This window comes from Equus przewalskii, chromosome 23 (assembly GCF_037783145.1).
Source record: "Equus przewalskii isolate Varuska chromosome 23, EquPr2, whole genome shotgun sequence".
NCBI classification, from domain to species: Eukaryota; Metazoa; Chordata; class Mammalia; order Perissodactyla; family Equidae; genus Equus; species Equus przewalskii.
Window position 1 is genome coordinate 14665318 of NC_091853.1, and position 16268 is coordinate 14681585.

General features: G+C 51.4%; 1 long non-coding RNA gene across 2 annotated transcripts in view; it reads left to right on the forward strand.

Annotated features, from left to right (window-relative positions):
* Nucleotides 1-5658: 5658 nt before the first annotated feature.
* Nucleotides 5659-16268, forward strand: part of LOC139079003 (uncharacterized) — a 34601-nt gene continuing 23991 nt past the window's right edge. Inside the window, exon 1 of one of the 2 annotated variants that reach the window (XR_011532259.1) lies at nt 5659-5988. This is a non-coding gene — a long non-coding RNA (uncharacterized lncRNA). The remainder of the gene's footprint in view (nt 5989-16268) is intronic. The other variant, XR_011532258.1, reaches the window with a different exon arrangement.

Consider the following 16268-nt stretch of genomic DNA (forward strand, 5'->3'; position numbering starts at 1 on the left):
AGCTCTGATGCTTGGGGCAAGTCACTGAACTTCTCTGAGCCTCAGTTTCCTTGTGTGTAAAATGGGGCTCCAGATACTTACCCTGCAGGACTATTGAAGGATGAGGGAAACTATGGTAAATGACTTAGCACCATGCCTGGTTCAGCTAACCACCAAGGAAATGGTAGCCGTTAACACTACACGCTGCGTCATCAAACCCTTTTGGGGGGGAGTTGGGGGACAGTTCACTCCTCTGTGGGCCACTCACCCATTGATGAGACACAGCCTGTCCCCTAGAAAGAGCAGACTGCCAGGACTCGTCCTCCCTCCCGGGAAAGCCCAGTATCTGCCCAGGCCGTTGGGCCCTGGCCCCTGGGGCTTGGACATGTGGTGACACTCTCTGCTTTTCAGCTGGCGAGCATGCCCCCTCCCTGGGCTGGCCTAGGGGGCAGGCTGGGCAGGAGGAGCTGGCAGGGGGAGCTGGCCTTGTGCTGAGGATGCTGGCCCCGTGCCCCGCTCCTCTGCCAGCTGGGCGGCTGGGCCGGGCAGCAGCTTGGACTAGCTCGAAGGCCCAGCGGGGGCCTCTGTGGGGCGGCAGCCTCTCCGAGCCCCTCAGCTAGCACCAGGCCATCTGGTGCCTCTGTCCCCTTTTGTGTGCCTGGGAAGAGAGGGGGGAGGCAAAGGGGAGGAGACGGGTTTCTCTGGCCAGCTTTCTTCGGAACTGAGGAGAAGGAGGAGCTTGCAATAGAGGGGCACAAGGCCTGGGAATGAGGCTGAGGGCACTCCAGTCTCAGGACTCAGCAGGAGAAGGGACAGAGGGAGACTGAGGCATGAAAGGGGGCTTGGAGAAGGAAGAAAGCTCAGAAGGAATGGGTGCTCTAGCGCCCTGGGTAGGAAAGATAAAAGGGGAAGAGAGCAAGAAAGAGAAAGCCGAGCGGAGAGGAAAACTTGAGTGGTGCGGAAGATGGAATAAAAGATGCAGAAGAGAATAAAGTCCGGGAGTAGGAAAAGGTCTACGAAATATCTCCAAGTGCAGTGTGTGAAGCTGCTGCTGTATTTCTGTTCTAGGAAAGAGGAAGCGAGAGTGTGTGGGCTGGGGGCCCTTCCCTGGCCGGGCTGTAGGTGAAGTGAGGGTGTACTGAGAGCAGCCCAGTTTCCCGTCAGAGCAGCCTGGGGTCCAGCCTGGCCCCGCCCAGCAGCTGGGAAGGTAGGGTCCCCGTCAGAACTGCTCAGAACCGCCACCCACCATGGACTTTGGAAGGGATATGATGGTCTCTAGGGATGGGGAGAAAAATGGTGTTGACAAATATATCCTTTGATGCGGTTCACTTGGGGAGTAAAAGTGTGCATTCCTGAGGCCATTAGGGACGTGACTTTAATGAATTTTACATTTGGAAATTCACAGTGACTTTGAGGGAGCTGCCCCATCAGGTGGTGGACTGTCCCTCCTCCTCCATGGAGGTCCCCAGGCGGCACCGCATGAGTGAAGCAGACCCAGAAATAACAATGATGAGTGTGCTGCTTTGTGTTTCTCTGGTCTTCCCCTGGGCTCATGGTCTGTTCTGCATTCGGTGAAGTCAGGAAGGACACAGAAAATGGTCTGTTTTCTCTGCTGGGGACAATACAAACTGGGCTTGGGTTGGAAGCATCCCTCACTGCAGCTCTTCTGTCAACTCTGTTCCTGGAACCCTCTCAGAATTAAGCAGGCCTCCCCTCCTGGGGTTCCGCTATGCAGCGCCAACCCCTCCCCAGCCCCTGGCCCTGAGATGTGTGCTCGCCTTCTTGCTGTCCCAGAAATCTGCCCTGCCATCTCCGGTAGGCCTGATCAGCCTCTGTCTTCTATTCCCATCTGGAAAGTGGGACTAATCACCATCAGCTTCCTTGAAGGGGGAACTCTGCACTGAACTAATTCATGGCGGGGCTCCGGGAGAGCTCATTAGGCAGGAACCAAGCTAAGTACGATTGATTTAGTGCAAATAGGTTCATTTAGCATCAACCAGCGTGCGATGGTTTTTTTCTCCCCAGGTTAAAGTCATTTGAAGATCATCGACTGGCAGCTCTGGGAGCACTTTGCAGCTCTTGGGTTGGTGAGGGTACCCCAAAGTGGATGTGTATGTTGTGGAGCCAGCCCCGCTGGGCTTTGATGGGCTCTGGGAGGAGCTGTGAGCAGGGGGGCGGGCGATGGGGATGGGAGATGGGCAGAGAGCCTCATGCACCTTGAGGAAGGTCAGACTGCAGCTCAGAAAACCCCCAGGGAGGAGGTGACCAGATGTAGCCCATGGACAGCTGAAAACAAGCAGGGCTGGACAGGAGATGTCCGTCCACGTGTGTCTGCAGGCGGGCTCACAGCTGGCTCAGCTGAGCCATCTGAAGGAGTATCAACCGCTATTTATTGAGCACTTATAATGTGCTGTCACAATTTGTCTTCACCGCAACCCTAAAGATGAGGAAACCATGGCCCAGAGAAGCTAAGGGACTCTCCCATGGTCACTCAGCTAGTAAAGGGCAAAGCTGCTGTTTAACTGTGGCCAGGGGACAACACAGGCTGGGCGCTCTCCATTGAGCAACACTGCCGGCTGGGCCTGATGGGAATGCAAAGGAAGGAAGGGTCAGGAGTGGCTTCAAGGGGAATGCTTTTGAAATGGTCCAGAAGAATGAGCAGGACTTTGACCTTGGGAAAGGTGATGCTTCTAAATGCAGAAAGGAGCAGGCACAGAAGCACAGGGCGCACTTGGGGATTGGGGCAGAGTGCAATAGAGAGAGGTGTTTGGCAGGAGAGCTGGGCCAGGAGGCAAGTTGGAGCCGTTTTGTGAGTCTTAGTGGTGCTGTGGGAGGCTGGGTTTTCTTCTGTAGGGGTGGGGTCCCAGGAGAGCTTTGATGAGGGGAATCACACAGTCAGGGCTGTCCTGGCAGTGGTCTGAGGGTGCCACTGAAGGAGAAGACACAGCATTAGGGGCCAAGGCAGAAGGCCACTGCTTTGGGCAGTGGGGAGGTCCAGGATGGGGGTGTGCGAGTGTGAGGAGGCCGAGGCTACAGGGACACTGGGTGGGGGAGGGGGATGAGTAGGCCAGGGAGTTGGGGGCCTGGGAAGAATAAAAAATGACTGCAATGTTGGCTGGGAGGATGTGGGGTTATTTATAGAAATGGGGAAGTCACAGGGAGGAGGCACTTTCGGGTGGGGGAGGGGTGGGAAGGAGATCTGATTTGGAACCCAGCGAGGTCAGTTGTTGGCTGGACTTCCAGGTAGTTGTGGCAAACAGCAGGGGCTCCCTGATAACCAGTGTAAAACCTCATCTGGAACGTTCAGCTTCTTCATCTCCCCTGAGGCGCTCAGCTCTCGGATTGGGAATCACGGCCTCGCATTTTGTGCCTCTCAGTGGCATCAGAAACTTGGATTCCCTGGGAGCTATGGACGCCAGTCACCACCTGGTGCTGAGGGTCAGAGACAACGACTGTGCAGTCCCTGCCCCAGATGTGGCCCCTCAGACCTTCGGGGAAGTTACAGATGAAGAATTTCCCTGGGGGACTGTTCCTGCCAGGCCTCCTCCCTCTGTTTTCCCCAGGAAGACCTCCTCCACCTTCTCAGCTCTAGACCCTGTTGGGGCAAGAGCAGCCCTGCCTGGACCCCAGCGGTGGGAACACAGAGGCCAACGATGGAGGGTGGGGGGCGTTTTGGCTCAAGGGACCATGGCAACGAGGAGGGAAGAGACCGCTTCCTTCTGCTGCCTGTGCTCAGCAGGAGAGGGCGGGAGCCGCTGTCCTGGCTGTCAGCTCATTTCACCAGTTCTCCACCTCTTCTTAAACACTCCACCTGCACAGGGGAAAAACCTTCTGAACCCAAATTTTGGACTTGGGTTAATCCCAGTTCTTAGTGAGAAGGTAGAGCTCTATTTTATTTATTTATTTATTTGAGGAAGATTAGCCCTGAGCTAACTGCTGCCAATCCTCCTCTTTTTGCTGAGGAAGATTGGCCCTGAGCTAACATCCATGCCCATCTTCCTCTACTTTATATGTGGGATGCCTGCCACAGCACGGCTTGACAAGCGGTGCGAAGGTCCACACTTGGGATCCGAACCGGCGAACCCCAGGCCGCCGAAGCAGAATGTGTGAACTTAACCTCTGCGCCACCGGGCCGGCCCCAAGGTAGAACTCTAGGAAGAGGCAAACTATAATCTAAATGAGATCCATTCATTCATTCTCTTCATCCAATCAGTATGTATCTAGTGTCTACTCTAGGTCAGATAAAGGATAGGTCAGCTGAAGTCCCTGCCCGTGAGGAGCTAAGAGTTGGGGAGCACCGGTGCGCAAACCAGCAAGGACAGCTCAGAAGGGGCCCAGAACCCAGAATCGGAGGAATCAGGGGTCCTTGCAGAGAAGGTTTCAGCTAACTCGGGAGGCAAGGAGGAAACTGTCTGGTGGAGGAGGAGGGGAAGCTTCTGCAAAATGGGAACAGTGGAGCACCCCCAGAGGTTCTGATTTCATGGGTCTGGAGAAAGGCTCGGGCATTGGTATTTTAAAACTGCCCTAGATGATTCTCACTTGCAGTCAGGGCTGAGGACCACTGACCCACCGCTGGAGTACTTGCAGCCCAGCGTGGGAATGATGACGCTCCCCCACTCCCCCAACCCCCGCCCCAGTCCGCTCCCAGAAGGAGACTCCTCGGGCAACCACCAGCCTGTGCTCCTGGAGGGGAGGAAAAACTATTCTTTTTCCTCTATACACCTGAGCTGAATGACTGGGCCCTGCAAATTAGACTAACAAAAGACAGATGAACAAGAGCAAAACCAGCAGAAGCTTAGTACGCATCACGCGTACACATGGGGACATTCAGTGATGAGTGACTCAAAGCGGTGGTGAGAACTTGCACTGATGCAGCATTTGAACAAAAGAGCAATACATCTGTAGAAAAGTGACAACACAAAGGGAAAGGGTTGTAGGCTTCCAAAGGCAGCAACCTGTGGGAAGGCAAATATATGGGGGAGGCTAGTGGAAGACAGTGCTGGTTAGTCGAGTTTGTGATGTAGGTTCCTCTGGGGCCACCTCTGGGCTGATAAGCATCTAGCGTTGTCTCTGGTGATTAACTTCTGACCTTCCTGCTAGACAAGGGAGGGGAACATCTTTACACATTTGTGCCCTGCTTCAGAGCAAATAGAGGAAGGGCAGAGAGCTTTTCTTGTATTTTCTTTTCCATTGCCTTCAGCTCAAAACAGTCCTTATGCCCAAGTGGCGTATTTTGGGCTGGCGCGTTCTGCTGCCCTTCAGCACACATCAGGTGTGCAGGGAAGACAAAGATCAGTCCGCTGAGCGTAGCTGAGGTGAAGGTGATGGCAATGGGCTCGCTGCAGATGGACAAGCAGTTTAGGCCGCTCTTCTGGTGTTAAATGAGGAAATTGTGGTTCCCCCAGAAGACGAGAGACTTGTCAAAGGTCACTCTACAAATGACAGAGTTGGCATTTAAGTCTCAGTCTGGGGAATGCTGCCTCAAGTGTTTTTCTGGCTTTGTGTTGACAATGCTGGACTTGCACAGGGGGCAGGGACTGGGGAAGCTGCTGTGTTGTTCCCACCTTTCCTTGTCGGCACCTCCAAGTTTCTTTGTGTCCCAGCCATTTTCTCCCATTTGCCTGATTTTATCATGGATGATTCATCCATGGCTTTCACCACTGACCTCTCCCAGGGCCTGCCGATAATTTCAGGGACTCTTGGGAATGCTCCTGTTTTATTTGTGACCCCTGCCAGGAGCTAGTTTCTTCAGAGTCTTGGCCTGGCCCGGGAGCCCGGGGGTGGCACGCCTTGCAGGAGGGGGCAGCCAGGGACAGGGAGCAGCAGGATTGCTAGCGGTGTGTTTCTGGCCGTGCATCTCCAGACTTCTGCATTTCTGTGGCAGCAGCCCAGCCCGAGGCTCAGGGTGAGGAGGCATGCCTGGGCATGTCTGGTGGGGCAGGCTGGTGAGGACGCCACTTGCATGAAGACAGCAGGATCCCTGGAGCCGAGACTGGACTCGGAGGCGTGGTAAACTGGGCTTGGGAAGAACGCCCTAGTCAGGGGAGGGGGCTGCGGAGGGATGGGTATTGATGATGATAATGATGTGATTGGTGGTGGAAGTATCATTTTTGAGCACTTCCTAGACCTGAGCACCGTGCTTTGGTCCTTTACAGGAATTAGATCATTTCATCATACCTGGAGGCGAGACTAATCCCCACTTTCAGATTGTACATTTCATAGTTTACAGATGAGGAAACTGAGGCTCACACCTCCAGTCATGGGCGGAGCTCCCGTCTGCCTGAGCCCCTGACCACAGTCCTCTCTGAGACCTTCTCAAGAGCCCTTCTGGAGACATCCAGAAATACGGGTGGGGTGTCACAGGGGGTGCCTAGAGCAGGTGTGGCTCAGAACCATCCAATAATGGGTTCCTATAGTTCTTGTGGCTCAGACTGGCAGGATCTGGGAAATCTTGGGTTACATTTATAGGTCTTTAAAAATGAGCATTTTTTGGATACCGAATCCTTTAATCTCAAATTCCTGTGCAAGCCAAACACGGAGACATCCGTGCTTGGAGATGGAGAAAGATTTATTCCAATTGGCCAAAATGAGTTGGTGGGAGCCTGGGTTCGCTCAAATCCATGCCCTCAAGAACAGAGAGCAGGGGAGGGTGCGGTTTATAGAGCTAAGGGGCTTTGCAGGAGGAGCTTTGGGGAAGCAAAGGGGTCACTCCCGTTAAGCCCCTGGGCAATCTGACCTCTGGGCTTCAACTGCTGAGGGCTGGCCATTCTTGGTGAACGCAACCTCCCTGAGGGCATTCTCTTTCTCCTGCAAAACAAGCTCACAAATCTTCTGGAAAACAGGCTCACAAATCCTCGAGACCCCTGAGTCACCCCTCAAGTTAAACAGGAAAACAGCAAATTGATTTAATCTACAGTACCCCTCAGGTACCGGCTTCATTTTCACCTTTGACTCTAATATACTTTCTTTAGCTTTTGCTCATAAGGAGGTATGGCTCTCTTGAAAAGACCCTCTTAAAAATGCTTCCTCCTATGACTACTCTGGGCCATTCTACTTTGAGTTGGCACAAAAATGAACAGCTTAGACACTTCTGGGCAAAACTACAGAAGAAAATAAATCCTGGAGTGTCGTAGCTGGCCACAAGCTGCCCATGAGTGAGCAGCAGAGATACTGATTTGTAGGAAAAAGCTGATTTGTGGCAGTGCCATGTGCGAAAAGGGCGTGAGTTAGCCGCCCTGCCTCAGGTAGGGTGACTGTCCTGGAAGTTGTCCTCCCAGGGTTTATTCACAGGCCCCTCGTCAGGAACCAGGAACGTGGAACCAGTTCCTTCAAAGAATCACTGTTACAAATGGAGGCAAAGTGCTGAAGGGAGGCTGGAGATGCCCACCTATGGCTCAAAACCCCATATTTATGAGGAAACAATAGGAGAAAGCAATTTAGTTCTGATGTGCAGTTAATTTTCACCATGCCTTTGTCATGACCGGGATACTTCATGAGGGGGGCAATGATGGCATGGCCAGAAGCACAGCTCCTTTCAATTTCCAGGTTGTTGGTATTTGGCCCACCTCTGCCTCTTTCCATCCCCACCCCTCCTGGATCTTTCTAGAAGGCTTTCAGTTCTCCCCCAAATCATTTGCATGTGTGCACACGTGTGCAAACACACACACACACAGCAGAATCTGTCTCCCAGTCCTCCCGCCTCTGTCTGACACACATCCCTCACTCCTCACCTCTGTCTGTCTGACTCCCAGGGTGCGATGCTCCTTCATGCACTTTCCCAAAGTCTGACAACAGCAACATGACAAAGGGCAGACCTCCCTCTGAATTACCCCCCCTCCAAATTGCATCTCCACCCTCCCACTGCCTTCCGTCTTCATTACCAACATCCTGGTCATCATTTCCGGTGGGGACAAGTGGGAGAGCCTCACCGGCTTCTTTCCTTCCCAGTCCCTCCCCTGTCCCATCCCCTGTTCCATTTTCCACACCGTAGCCAGAGCGGGCTTTGAAAGTGTTCATGGTTCGTGTCTCCTCCCGGTACGTACAGTGAAATCCAGCTCTTTCCCTGACGTGCCAGGCCCACGTGGTCTCCCTGCCTAGCTCACCGCCTTTCTCTTTTCTCAGCCCCCATTCCCCTGATTGCTGGAAGACATGAGGCTCAGCCCTGGCTCTGGCTTTTGCTCTTGTTTTCCTCTCAGTCTGGAATGCTTTTCCTCTCTGCTGCCTCTTTTCATCTGGCACGTGTCAATTTAATATTAGTCCCCTCCTCCGAGAAGTCTTCCTTGGTCTCCCTCTCTAAAGTGTGTCCTTTTGTGTTCCCTTACACTAACTACTTATTCCCTTCGGAGAACAGAATGCAATCACTCTGTAGTGCTCTTGCTTGTTTACCTGTGTCCTGGTCCATTGTGCGTCTCCACCAGAATGGATTTCGAAAGCCTGGCTTTGTCCAGCCTGTTGATCCGCATAGCTGCAGTGCCCAGAACAGTGCCTGACAGTGCAGGTGTTCATAAATGCTTGCTTGGTGAATGAACGAATGAACCTAAAATTCATTTAAGAGAACAGATGAAAAACAGTTCCCATGACAGGGAAATTCTACAGAACGTGAAGGGATTTGAGCCATGGACGCCACGTAAACCCGCAGCATCCTGCTGACTGGGGACTGGCTCAAAATCAAGGTCAAGGCAGACCTGTGGGAGGCCTTATTGGTTGCAGGGCATCTGCAGGGTTGGGTGAGGATGAGGTTTAGAAGCAGAGACCCTGGGGTCAGTGCTGGACGGGGGTGCTGTAGGCCTGATGCTTCTGGAAGGTGACGGGGAGGTATGGTGGCCACTGGTTTCGACCTCGTTGCATCTAGGCTTATAAAAATTTGGGCTATGTGGTTTAAACACAAACAAGCCCCACTTTCCCATCCATACTAAGTGGAGAGTGATATTGCTGGGTGAAAATAATCACAGTTCCATTGGTTTGAAATATGCTAATGCCTGTGTTGAAAACACAGTGATGTGAGCAGATGCCAGCACATCTTTGGGGGTGTGACCTTCATGCCACAAGGTGGGCTGACTAGTGAGTGAAGCAGAACCCCAAATGATAACTCACAGATGTATTTATGGAGAGTCAAGTAGAGTTCTGGGGGAAGCAGAATCAGGACGTATGGAGGATTTGGTGGGGAGGAGAGAAGAGTGTATAGGGATGGGAGGAAAAGCCATAAGATCTTTTAGATGTTTGTCTTGGGCCATGAGAAAGAAATTAGATATTATTTCTGAGATATTAGAATAATGAGTTTTCACTCTCAGTAATCAAGAAGATGCTCCTACTCACTGAATCAATAGGTTTGTGGTTTAGGGAAGACCTCATATCCTGGAACGAAGAAGTCTTGCTCAGTTTTGCATTTCAAATTAGATTTCTGAAAGTCCATAGCAAGCTAGTAATCAGTAATCTTGAGAAACTGGCTGTTGAGAGGGAGAAGTTTTTCTATTTTCCAAGAAGATCCCTTTTCTGTATCTGGGGCAAAGCTTAGGGATCTGAGCACAGAGTGATGTGTCAAGCGTTGTGTAGAGAACAGAGAGTTCGACACAAAGAAGTGCCCCACAGGAAGGAAGAAAGATCCATCTGGTGCTTGGAGAAGTGTGGAGTGAGACTCAGAGGGGCAAGGAGTCAGGGTAAGAAGCTGTGTGCCCCGCCTACTGCCCATGGACTCAGGCTGGGGGTGGGCAAGGTGGTAGAAAAGCCCAGATACGGTGACAAGAAGTGGAAAGTGCCTCACTTCACATCTGGATCACTGGGAAGAGAATCCTTTGCGGGTATCTATACAGGAGTGTCATGGCAAGGTGGAAACACTGGCAAGTTGTGTTTCAGCAAAGGGAGGGTCTGAGACAGCGGCCCTTGCTTCTACATGGCCTGTATGAGGGTGTGTCGAGACATTCCCAGGTGACACCTGGGGTGCATAAGGAATCTGGGAGTGAAGAGCCAGCATGCCTGGTGAAGGGCGACTGAGTCAGGGGGACTCCTTGGCAGAGTCTCAGAGTGGACATCCAGAGCAGAGGCCAAAGGGAGCATGTGACTGATCCCTAGTGGGTCAGTGGTGCCAGGGAGCACTGAGGAGTGGCCCCACGTGGCAGGGGAATGGCCAGACTGCCCAGGAGCTCTTGTTAGGTATTGCCTACATGAAGAGAAAGGTCATGAACATCCCAAGCCCAGCTGGACAAGGGGCGGGAGAGGATGTGGCTTAGGAACAGCACATGGGAAAGGAACTTAAGGGTTATTATTCATGATGATCAAAATGAGTCCCAGCATATTAACCTGTGAAATAAATGAAGGGGTTATAGTCTGGTCCTATTCTTCCCTGGGCCGGTCAGCTCACTTCTGGAGTGCTGGAGTCATGCTGGGGTCTCACCGTGAGGCTGAACCAGAGCCCACGCAGAGGAGAGCCGTGAGAAGCTGCCATCTGGGAGAAGGTTGGAAGGAAGGGAGAACGTGTAGTCTGGAGAAAGACAACTCAGGAGGGATACACTGCTTGGGTTCTGTGTTCCCAAGGACAGACTCAATGTGTGGACACTATGGGGAGAGAGATTTCAGCTCTAAACCCAAAAGGACTGTCCAATAACCCTAAGCAGGCAGGGGCTGAATCGCGACAAAATGCACTTCCTACACTTGGTAGCAGCCAGGCCGTTATGCAGGAGATTCAGACATCTGCCCAGGTCCTAGACCTGAACAACCTTCAAACCGTCTTCCAGCCTTAAGATTTTGTGAATTGCTGAATGAAATTCTAATTTTATAATTTCTGACTCAGAGGAGACTCTTACTTTGAGTCAGAATATCCGAGTGGGAAGATCCCAGCTCCTTAGAGTCAGACAGATCTGACTTCTGAGACTGGCTCTGTCACTCACGAGCTGTGTGTGACCTGGGGGAACTTCGTTTACCTTTCTGAATCTCAGTTTTCTCATCTGTAAGACGGCGATATTTTCCTGGCAGGGTTTTGTTGGCATTAGTGAAACAATATAATAAAAGATCAAAATACAGAAGATTACGTGTGTGTGTGTGTGTGTGTGTGTGTGGTGCGTATGAGTGGTGTGTGTGTGTGTGTGTGCAAGCAGGGAGAGTACTGGCCCTTTGCAGTGCTACAAAATCACAATACTTACTGTTTAATTTCCTTCTTCATAAGACTGGTTTCCAGAGCATCAGTTTTAGTGAAAAGATGGAACAGACTCTGATGTAGTGTGGACAGATCCTGGTTTGAATCCTCTTAACAGGGAAGGGAAGGGTCTGACACGCGGAGGAGGGGGAGGCACCTATGACTATGCTGGGGAAGGGGCAAGAGAAAGCCATCCTCTGACAGCTACCAACAGACACCCTCTGGTCCTGTGCCTGGGTTTCTGGCCACGGGCTGAATCTGGCTGTGTAACACAGTGCCCACCCTCTCTGGGAGAAGAGTGGGCCTGGACAAGGCCCCTTCCCGCCCAAACTGACTGTCCGTGTGGCACCACACGGAGCAACTTTCAGTTGTGAAGTGGGCACAGGTTTTCTCTTTGCCTTCTCTGCCTCGGCCTTCTGTATTTACTCCCCCCCAGCCCCAACTCCCTCTTACTTAATCCCTCCTAATTCCGCCGTCACAAGTTTTCCCCTTAGAAACAGCACATCTTGGTCACAGGGAGGTCCGAGTGACGGCAAATCTAACAGTGCCCCCTCTCCTCCCAGGACACTTGTGCTTCAACCCCAAGCCAGGCGTGAGTCTCCACTGGGAGCCTCCCTTCCCCCGTGTGAGACGATGGGGTGGGGTGGGGGTGGGGTGAGGAGAAGGCACAGCTGGCCCCACCCTGGTGTGTCTCTTTGCAAAGCTGATACTCTGGGCCAGGGCTTGACTGTCTTGAGTCCTGGTGGACAGTGGTGAAAAAACAGGCACACAGCTTTGCTGGGGGTGGGGGCGTGCTCCCCCCTCTGCCTGGTTGGAGGAAGTGAGTGGGTCCCGCCTGCGGCCTGAAGCTGACTCAGTGATTCCTGGAAGGTGGTGACATCACGGTGACATAGCGATTCCCCTCCCGGGCGAGTGTTTCTCATTGGCAGCGAGGCCTGAGGCTGTCTTAGGAGTGACCAAGTCCCCTGGATCTTAACGCCACGTACCTTAACAGCTCCCTTCTCCAAATTCCCGCAGCTAGGATCATCTGTCTGTACAGTGACCTCACATTCTGGGCAGTCTTGATTGATTTTAAACATTCTGTCCCTTTATTTTTCCATGTAAACAAATTCACAAATCATAGAAATCACTCCAGGTCTGACCTTCCGTCCTGGGGTTCTGGGAACACGGAGTGGCCACACTTGAGCAAAAACAGAACACCTGGTAGTGATAATTTGTATTTTTGTGTCTTTCTCCAGTTTCACATCTGCATGTCTTTTCAACATTGTTAACAGCTCCTAAGAGTGGGGACCCGGGAGCCGTGTCCCTTTATTTCTTTTGTCTCCTCCAGGACTCCCCCACGGGGCTGATGGTGCCGGGAAACAAAATGCTGGGGGTGGGGGTCTGCTCCCCATCTTGTCCTTGTCAGGCGCTCTCTCCCATTATACTTCATGGGGGGAGGAGGCATCTGCAACAAGGGCCCTATAGATAGGTAAGAAGGAGATTCCTTTTCATCAGCGCTATTTTGAAAGGTAACAATAGTCCCCGTGTGGGTTTGGGGAAAACCTGGCTGGACTTGTTGGGGCCAGGGGTGCTTTCAGAAAACCACTCCCTGCTCCCTTGTCAGCCAAAGACCCGACTCCCTGGGAGGTCGCGTGTCAGACCCACGTTGGGTAAAACAGGTCCTTTGTCAGCTGGAGTCTGAATTCAAACGTGCTCTGGGGTCCTTCCCAGACTCGCTCCAGCGTTTTTCAGGGGGAGTCCCCGCTTGCCTTACGCTGCCCGATGCTGCCCCCTGCAGGCGGTTCGAGGGCACAGCCCTCACTCCCGGGCTTGCCAGCTCTGGGCCTGTGCCGCCCAAGTGGGGGCTTTTTATCGCCTAAAAGTTGTAAGAGCATCTAATAGCGCATGAAAAGGGAGAAAATCAGGCTTCTGTAAGTGAATTGCGTGTTGAAAGACACTGAGATAAACGGTGGAGGCAGTGAGAATGACTGATGGAGATTTAAATCTGGAATGAGATGGAGGGTGTGGGAAGGCGGCAGCAGAAGAAACCAATGTTTGCTATGACCATCTCATTTAAAGCAAAGCTCACAACAACCCGGAGAGGCCGTCTGAGCCCTTCTTTAGTGAATGATGGGATCGAGTCTTAGAAAGGTTAACTAAAGGGGCCGGCCTGGTGGCGCAGCGATTAAGTTCGCACGTTGTGCTTCTGGGAGGCCCGGGATTCACTGGCTCGGATCCCAGGTGCGGACGTGGCACCGCTTGGCTAAAAGCCATGCTGTGATAGGCGTCCCAAGTATAAAGTAGAGGAAGATGGGCATGAATGTTAGCTCAGGGCTAATCTTCCTCAAAAAAAAAAAAAAGAAAGAAAGAAAGGTTAACTAAGGTGCCAAGGCTGTACAGCAAGTAATTGGTAGAGCCAGGACTTGAGCTCAGAGACCCCCAGAGCTCGGTGATATCCATGTCTCATTACGCCAGCTAAGAGAGCAGAATCCTGCCTAGGAGGAAGATCCCTTTATCTATGGTGTGAACAGGATTCTTTGGAATGAAGGTGAAATATCAATCACTAAGGGAGTTTAGCTATAGCCTCTGTGTGTGATTTTAGGGATGCTGGGAAGACCTCCCTAACTGAAAATATGCCCCCAACTTGCCCATCACATGGCCTGGAACTTCATTACGGGAAGTTTGAGGACCATTGGCTAGGTGGTACCCTCTTGTTAACTGGAAATATGGTTCCTAAGGGAGAGTCACAGGTTAAGCCTTCTGTCTTTATTCGATGCCAGGGGGATTAGCTTGTCAGATTGCTAGGATGGTTGGCGAGGATGGGGTGGGGTGGGGGGTGGCGGTGGAGGGGTGTCTCTGATTTTGTTCCTGGACGTCCTGGAGACTCTTCAAACTGAAAAAGTCCCAAACTCAATGCTTCATCCTCTCCCCAACCTTGTTCCTTTCTTTGACCTCACATGGGCCCAGAATTCAAGCTATCCTTCACTGCTCCGTCTAACTGGTCATCAAGTCCTGCCTGGCCTGCCTTGTAAGTGGTGCTCGAATCTTCCCCGTGTGCACTTCTGGTCTCTGGTCCTCCCAGGCCCTTATCAGCGTGTCCCTGGCTTCTTTCTGGCTCTGGGCCTTCACCATTTAATCAAACCCCAGGGCAGTGGTGGAAGAGAGCTTTCTGGAATATAAATCTGATCATGCTGCATTTCCTCTTAAGATCCTCCTCATTGCTTGAGGGGTACAGACTCCTTAGTGTTTCATACAGGTCCCTCAGGACTTCATTGCTACCCCTCTCTCTAGGCAAACTCTCTTTGTCTCCCCTCTGGATCTCCCTTGTTCACCCTCCTCCATCCCATTTCCCAGCCTTATCTGACGTTTTTCCTTTGTTATCTCCAATGTTTGTTCACCTCTCTGAGCCTTTACCCATGCTTTATTTTTGTTAGGAAAGCCCTTCCCCTTCAGTGGTCCGCTGACCACTCCACAGTAAAGCCATTCCTGATTCCCACCCTCAGCCCCAAGGAGGAGGCAAGTTTTTATGTCTCTGTCTCGGCTACTGGGCCGGGATGTGTAAATGAATGAATGAGTAAATGAAGTCAGCTGATGAGTGAGCTATCCATTTCAAAGGATGTGCTGCTGATTTTGAAATGAATACAAAACAAACCATGGCTGCATTTGTGAATGTAACTGCGATGCACTGAATGTGTACGCGTGCACATTGGTGGGCTACGCTGGCTCTGTTATGATAAATTATCTGACGGGCCTTGAACTTACACAAGCAGAATAGTTTCAGAACATTGCCATGGAGATGAGTGAGGATTCAAGCAGCAGGGTACCACTTAGGCAATGACAGATTTTATAGAAAATGGGCTTAGATACACCTTTCTTGTCAAAAACCCCCCCTGCTAATGGGAAGAGTGCTTCAAGGCAGAATAAAACCTTGCACCCCCCCAATGAACAAAAAGCCCCGGAAGTTAGGAAAACAGGAAGCAGCAGGTCAAGAAGATTATAAATTCTTAGCGATAGACTGAAAGACAAAAGGAGAATGAAGATGCTGGAGCTCTGACATGATGCTGGAGTTACGGATATTATCGGCAACTAAACAGAGGGGGAAGATGTTTCAAATATATAATTACCTTAAAGAATATGAGGACAGAAGCCCGCTGTGTGAAGCGATAGAATATTGCAAAGAGTATTCAGGGCTGGAGAAATCTGTCCCTTGGAACTTGGCGAAGCGTTAATCATTTATGAGAAAACTAGAGCTGAAGTCTTCCGGTTCTCCTTAATCTGCAGAGAATGACCTTTCCTGTCTGGTGAAAGCCTATTCTTCCAAGAGCCAGTTCAGAGGGCACTACGCTGAGGATGAAGCCTTTCCTGACTCTCCAGACACGGTTAATGACTTCCTCTGTGAGGCTCCTTGGAGCTGCTCTTCCCTCTGCTCATTGCATCAATCTATGGATCATGGTTGTTCTCATAGCAGCCTTGGCTAGATTATGAGCCGCTTGAGAACAGTGCCCCTGTCTAGCCATCTTTATACCCCACCACCCGGTGTGATGTCCGGCATACAGCATGTGATGAGCTGAATTGTGTCCCCCCAAATTCATGTGTTGAAGCTGCAACCTCCAGTGCCTCAGAATATGACTGTATTCAGAGAAAGGGCCTTTAAGGAGGTGATCAGTTTAAAAGGAGCCCGCTAGGGTGGGCCCTAATCTAACCTGAGTGGTGTCCTTTTAAGAAGAGAAAATTTGCATCACAAGAGACATCAGGGATGTGTGGGTACAGAGGAAAGACCGTGTGAGGATTCAAGGAGAAGGCGGCCATCAGCAAGGCGAGGAGAGAGGCCTCAGGAGAAACCAGCCCTGCTGACACTTTGATCTTGAACTTCCAGTCTCCTGAGCTGCAGGAAGTAAGTTTCTGTTGTTTAAGCACCTAGTCTGTGATCTCATGGATCCCACACTCAAATTTTCCAGCTGTTAACATTTTACCCCATTTGTCCTATTGACCTCTCTCTCTCATTCTCTCTCTTTCTGTATGCGCCTGCACAATGTGTATATATGTACATGTATATATATGTCTCTGTGTGTGTGTGTATATATGTACTCATCGTTAGTCTTTTCTGAACCATTTGAGAGCAGATACCATGCACTATCACTTCTAAATATTCCAGTGTATATTTCCTCCAAAAGAGGGT